Consider the following 7,135-nt stretch of genomic DNA (forward strand, 5'->3'; position numbering starts at 1 on the left):
CGATCAGCTTCACACGCGCATACACGGTTATATTTGTGGTGTGTGTGTGTATATATATATATATATATATATATATATATATATATATATGAATGATGTATATATACTTACATAATTTCATGTAATTTAAATGTATTACCTACTAATTAAACATTTCCATTTGTGTTGGTTTCCTATTTCGTGTGTGTGTGTGTCTATGCATTTACATAGTAATTATATTCAAATATAAATATGTATGCATGTGTGTATGTGTGTGTGCATATAATTTGATTTCCCCCCATCACCATCGTAGCGATTGAACTCACACCTCCCACGTTTGATTTCCTCCTTAATGCCCCATCATGCATCGTATGTCATGATATAGTCATTGTCACACACTGATAAACGGTATTTATTATTATTATTATTATTATTATTATTATTATCATTATTATCATTTAGGCGACGAGATGGCATAATGGTTATAGCACGCCGGAGAAAATGCTTAGCGGCATTTCGTCCGTCCTTACGCTTTGAGTTCAAAGGCCACTGAGGTCAGCTTTACCTTTCATCCATTCAGTGTCGATAAAGTACAAGAAGAGTACAACGGTTGAAGTAATCGCCATACCTGCCACTCGTCAAAATTTCCGGCCTTGTGCCTAAAACAGAAAGAATTATTATTATTATTATTCTTATTATTATTATTTAGGCTGCGAGCTGGCAGAATCGCTATCATGGTATTCCTTCCAACTTTATTTTCTGAGTTGAAATGATGCTGAGAAACTGATGAAATGTGTACCAGTTGAACACTGAGGTCAGTGTTATCGACTGGCCCTCTGCTCCAGAACTTCAGGCAATGTGCCTATATTAGAAAGGACTATTTATAATTATTATGTGCTGAAGTCGACTTTGCCTTTCATATTTTTGTGGTTGATGAAATAAATACCAGCTGAGTACTGGGGGTTGATGTAATCAATTTAGCCCTTCCCCTCCCCTCAACTTACTGGCCTTGGTGTCAAAATATGAAACCTTTATTATTATGTGTTTTATTTCTTCCTTCAATTTTGCTTGTTTTTTTGCCAGGTGTCTTCTCGACACCTAGGGCAAACTAACTCGTATACAATTGATAGGCCATTGAAATAAACCCACTAGATTGATGATTTACAAAATCAAGTGAAGTTATGTCAAAAAAAAAAAAATTGTTTTACTATTAAGGTTATCATTTTCACAGCATCATTATTGACAAGTTGGCAGAATCATTAGCACATTGGACAAAATGCTTAGTGTTATGTGTTCTGAGTTCAAATGCCACTGAGGTCAACTTCATTTTTCATCTTTTTGGGATCAATGAAATGAGCACTAGTTGAGCATTGGGGGTCAGTGTAAACAACTGGCACCTTCACCTCAAAATTTCAGGCCTTGTGCTTATAGTAGAAAGAAATATTATTATTATTATTATTATTATTATTATTTTGGCCTTGTGCCAAAATTTGAAACCATTATTATTATTATCATTATTATTGTTATTATTATTATTATTATTATTATTATTAATGTTGTTTGTTATTACTGTTTTTATTGTTCATTTTGTTACGAACACCTATACAATTATTTAGCAGCACTTCCCAGTGTTTGACTTTGGTAATTCTCAATGTTTCAGAATTATACATATTTCTAATCCCCCACCCTCACAAAATCCTATTTTAGCCAGGATTTTATTTTCAGTGTGCAAACCCACAAAAAGCTAATTATTATATTCACCCTTACCTGTGTACATACACCCATTCACTCGCATAAATGAATGTGAAGGGGCCATGATCCTCAACTATAAGGGTCAGAGACATAAGGAAACCTGTTATTTTTCACCACAAACTGTACACACACACACACACATCTGGCATAAAGCCACCACCCACATTGAAATGCTTCATCCATTTAGTCATGGTTACTTTTGCCCTGTTCTTTTTCCATCTTGCAAGTTACTTGGTGACCTAAATGGTACTGGTGCCTCATAAAAAGCACCCAGTACACTCTGTAAAGTGGTCAACATTAGGAAGGGCATCCAGCTGTAGAAAACCATGCCAAAGCAGACAATAGAGTTTCGTGTAGTCTTCTAACTTGCCAGCTCCTGTCAAACCATCCAACCGGTGCTAGCATGGTAAGAGGATATCAAATCTCTGTAAAGTGGTTGCGCTTAAGAAGGGTACCCAGCTACAGAAACCATGCCAAAGCAGACATGAGAACTTGGTACAGTCCTCTAGCTTGCCAGCTCCTGTCAAACTGTCCAACCCATGCCAGCATGGAAAAGGGATGTTAAATGATGATGATGTTAGTAATCAAGACACCTATTTGTGTTCCTCTATTCATACTCTTTCTAACTATGCATTTCTCAACCTTTTCACAGTGGTTTAGATAGATTTTCCTACGGACCCCTTTTAATATGCTTATCCTTATATATATATATGTGTGTGTGTGTGTGAAATTTTGGATTTAGTTCATGGACCCCCAGTACTACCTTTGCTGACCCCAGGTTGGGAACACAACTGCTCTAGCCTCTTGTCATCTGGCTCAAAGCCACCTCCCTAAATGCTGCACCTGCTTTAGTTGAGAGGCCTTGTCTAGCCAATGACTTAGTGATCTCAATGCTACTTCTCTTATGTAAACCACATCCAGTACATTCTGTGAAGTGATTGGCATTTGGAAGGACATCCAGCCATAGAAATCATGTCAAAGCAGACAATAGACCTCAATGCAGCCTTGCTGTATGCCGGTTCCCATCAAATTGTCCTGTCTTTCCCAGCTTGGAAAACATTAAAAGATAATTTATCTGTTTTTATCTATCTGTCTGTCTGTCTATCTCCCTGTCTATATCTAATTGTCTGTCTATCTATCTATGTCTGTTTACCTATCTGTCTATCTATCTGTCTATCTATCTATCTACATTCACACACACACACACACACACACACACACACACATATACCTTGTTGCTATGAGTAGGAGCACAGGCACTTCAAATTTTTATGTTAGCATATATATATATATATATATATATATATATATACACACACACACACACATATATAAATGTGTGTGTGTGTATACATATATAATCACTGTATTGATCAGACTGTCAGATGTTTTTATACACCACTGTGATTATGATGTGTTTTCTACTATTTTGCTTTCGGATGATGCAACTCAGCTGGTTAGGTGGGAAGACCAGCATTCCCTCTGAAGGGAACACCATTCTATCATAGGATTACCTATCCGTTTGAAGCCGAATGAACTGGAGCAATATGAAATGAAGTGTTTTGCACAAGAACACATGTCACCATCAGTATTGGCACCAAAACCACTTTCTTTCATTCATGAGTGCCAGCCCTTAACACTAGGCCACGTACTTTTATATACATATATATCTCTTTTACTCTTGCTCTTTTACTTGTTTCAGTCATTTGACTTTGGCCATGCTGGAGCTTAGTCAAGCAAATCGACCCCAGGACTTATTCTTTGTAAGCCTAGTACTTATTCTATCGGTCTCTCTTTTGCCGAACTGCTAAGTTACGGGGATGTAAACACACCAGCATCAGTTGTCAAGCGATGTTGGGAGTGGGGGGACAAATACAGACACACACACAGACATATACATATATATGACGGGCTTCTTTCAGTTTCTGTCTACGAAATCCACTCACAAGGCTCTGGTCAGCCTTAGGCTATAGTAGAAGACACTTGCCCAAGGTGCCACGCAGTGGGAATGAACCCGGAACCATGTGGTTGGTAAGCAAGCTACTTACCACACCCACATCATCATTTAACATTTGTTTTCCATGCTGGAATGGGTTAGACTCTTTGAGCAGAGCTGGAAGCCTGAGAGCTGCACCAAGCTCCAGTCTGATTGGAGCTGTGGTTTCTATTGCTGGATGCCCTTCAATTTAGAGGCACATGCTTATAGTTGGGTCATTCATCCTAATCATTTTTGCCACAGTCACTCATCTTTTTACAATTTAACTGGGAGGTTAAATTCCCTCTCCGTCCTTGCTTTACTTTCCAAGCAGAGCTTTAAAATGCTAATGAGGGCTTGACCAAAAAGGAAAGTGTCTTTCTTCAATACATTCAGTATTGATCACCACAAAATCCTCTTTCACCGTAGCTAAAGAAAAGCTGCCTTAACAAATTCTGCCTAATTGAACATTAAAATGTTGATGTTCAAATGATGATGATGATAATGATGGTATTTGTGATTTAGGCACAAGGCCAACAATTCAATGGAGAGTTGATTAGTTGAATATATCAACTCTTGTGCCCAACTTGTATTTAATTTATCGATCCTAGAAGGTTGAAAGGTAATATTGACTTTGGCAGAATTTGAACACAGAATGTAAATCTGGTATAAATGTTACTAGGCATTTTATCCAGCATGCAAATGATTTTGTCGGCTTGCTTCCTTAATAATAACAATAAGAACAAGAGAACTCAAAGAACGCAAGCCTCTGCCAAGGCAACATCAATGTCCTCTCAGCAATTAGCCAAAGATGATTTTTTAAGTGTGAATATTTGAAATAAACTCGACTGCTATTATAAATGAGAATACTAAAAATGAACCTGATTGCTCTCAAAAATTAAGTAAAAAAAGCTGGAAAAATAATCCAGAATCCTTGATCGGGGTATGAGATTGATCCCGAAATCTAATCAGTTTGTGCCAGTTGTGAGGCCAAACATCCCTGGAAGTTTCATGCGAATCCATCCGGCGGTTCTTGAGATATCTTGTCCACGGACAAACAAACAAACTCTACTGTAAACAATACCTCCACCTTCTCTAAAGCGGATGTAAAAATCCTTTCTACTATAGGGACAAAACCTGAAACTTTGTGGGAGGGAGATAACCAATTGCATCAACCCCAGTATTCAACTGGTGCTTATTTTATTGACCCCCAAATGGATGGAAGGCAAAGTCTGCTTCTGTGGAATTTCAATTCAGAACATAAAGCCAAAAAGAAAAAAAAAATGTATATATATATACCACAAAGAAGTTTGTCAGTGTGTTACCAATTCTGATACCTCTTTGCCTTAATAATAATAATTCAAATTACATTGAATCCCCAGTACATGACTGGTACTTATTATACCAGCCTTAAAAAAAATGAGAAGTAAAGTTGACATCAGCATGATTTAAACTCAAAATGGAAAGAATTGGAATAAAAATTACTGTCATGAAACAAATAAAACTAAAAGTTAATCATAGACCTGATAAAGAAAATAGTGTTTAATTTCTCAAGAGTACTTATTCTGTTATACACACATAGACATCTATACACACATGTATATATACATACGCACAGATACACACACAAATATATATATATATACATACCCATACACACACTTATATATATATAATATATTATATACATATGTATGTATGTATATGTACATTGCCTGATAAGAAATATCTTTAATTACACTAAGGGGTGTAAAGATAGTTATATAGGATAGTTCAGAGATATTGCTAATTAAATATAGCCTAACAATTATTCTTATTCAAAGAGAACGTTTCTCGAATGTATTTTGATTAAATAATAATTTCCTCAATTGTTAGACAGTATAGTAATATCCCTTTCTAACTTTGATGCAAGGCCAGCAATTTTTGAGAAGTAGGTGGTGGGTGGAAATCAATTGTATCAAGCTTTGTGCTCATTTGGTACACATTTCAATCACCTCAAATGGATGAAAAGCTTAGTTGGCTTCGACAGAATTTGAACTCAGAATGTAAAGACCCTTGGAAAATTGCTGTTAAGCAATGAGTCCAGAATGCTAACAGTTCTGCCAGCTCACTGGCTTATTAAGGACGATGATGATGATGATAATAATGGTTTCAAATTTTGGCACAAGTCCAAGCAATTTCTGGATAGAGGTAAAGTTGATTATATCAATCTCAGTCAAGTAGTAATTATTTTATCGACCCTGAAGGGGTAATAATAATAATCCTTTTAACTAAAGGCACAAGGCTTGAAATTTTTTGGGGAGGGGGCTAGTCGATTATATCTACCCCCAGTGTTTCACTGGTACCTATTTAATTGATCCCGAAAGGATGAAAGGCAACGTCGACCTTAGTGGAATTTGAACTCAGAACATTCACAGAACATTGAAATACTGCTTAGCATTTTGACCAGCATGCTAACAATTCTGCCCCTTGCTGCCGTAGTAGTAATAATAATAATAATAATCCTTTCTACTATAGACTCAACTCCTGACATTTTTGGGTAGTGAATTACATCATTTTGGCTAGTGAAAATTACATCAACACCCAGTGCTCAACTGGTACTTGTTTATCAACCATAAAAGGATGAAAAACAATGTCGACCTTGCTGAAATTTGAACTTAGAACGTAAAGAGCTGGAAGAAATATCATTAATCAATGTGTCCAGCATGCTAATGATTCTGTGAGTTTCCAGCTTTAATAATAATGTTAGTTAAATGGTATCAGTAGAAAAATAGAGAAAACAATCGAATTGAATTGTATGTAGAATGATCTAAGCTATATACATATATATATGAGAAATAAAAGGGATTTAAAAACTCCAGGCAGATATTAATAAAGCACTAAGTATTAAAAGAATTTGGTTGCAAATGTTCAACAATCAGATACCAGTAAATGTAAGTAGAATACAGATCCCAGGTAACTAGGTAAATCCTCATGCATGACAGGTAAATCCAAACATCCTTTGACAGAATTTCGAGAAAATCAGAGTATTTGACAGCAGAAAATATGTATAAAGAAAATTACATATTTATTATAGATCTCACCTTATAAAGCCAACAGTTGTTTCTATTGCACACACACACACACATACACACGCACATGTGCACACACGCACATGCACGCACGCACACACATTCTTACACATACAATTATATATATGTATGACCAACCCACTCACCGTACATATATAATTAGGTAGAAACTTTATGTATGAGTATGTGTATGCTTAAACATCGATCTGTAATATCGTTCAATATAGTGCTATGTCTAAAGTACATCTCTGACTCTGTCCATCTATGTCTCTCTCTCTCTACCTCTCTATCTACCTGCACTTATTTACTATCATTCTATCTATTTATTTAACATTCCATCTATTTATCTATCTATTTA

At 36.0% G+C, this 7,135-nt stretch overlaps 1 protein-coding gene across 2 annotated transcripts in view; it reads left to right on the forward strand.

Moving 5' to 3' along the window:
• LOC106883388 (steroid hormone receptor ERR1) overlaps window positions 1-7,135 on the forward strand; it is a 226,614-nt gene that overhangs the window by 2,303 nt on the left and 217,176 nt on the right. The gene's annotated exons all lie outside the window — the stretch shown is intronic.

This window comes from Octopus bimaculoides, chromosome 16 (genome assembly GCF_001194135.2).
Source record: "Octopus bimaculoides isolate UCB-OBI-ISO-001 chromosome 16, ASM119413v2, whole genome shotgun sequence".
In the NCBI taxonomy this organism is placed as follows: domain Eukaryota; kingdom Metazoa; phylum Mollusca; class Cephalopoda; order Octopoda; family Octopodidae; genus Octopus; species Octopus bimaculoides.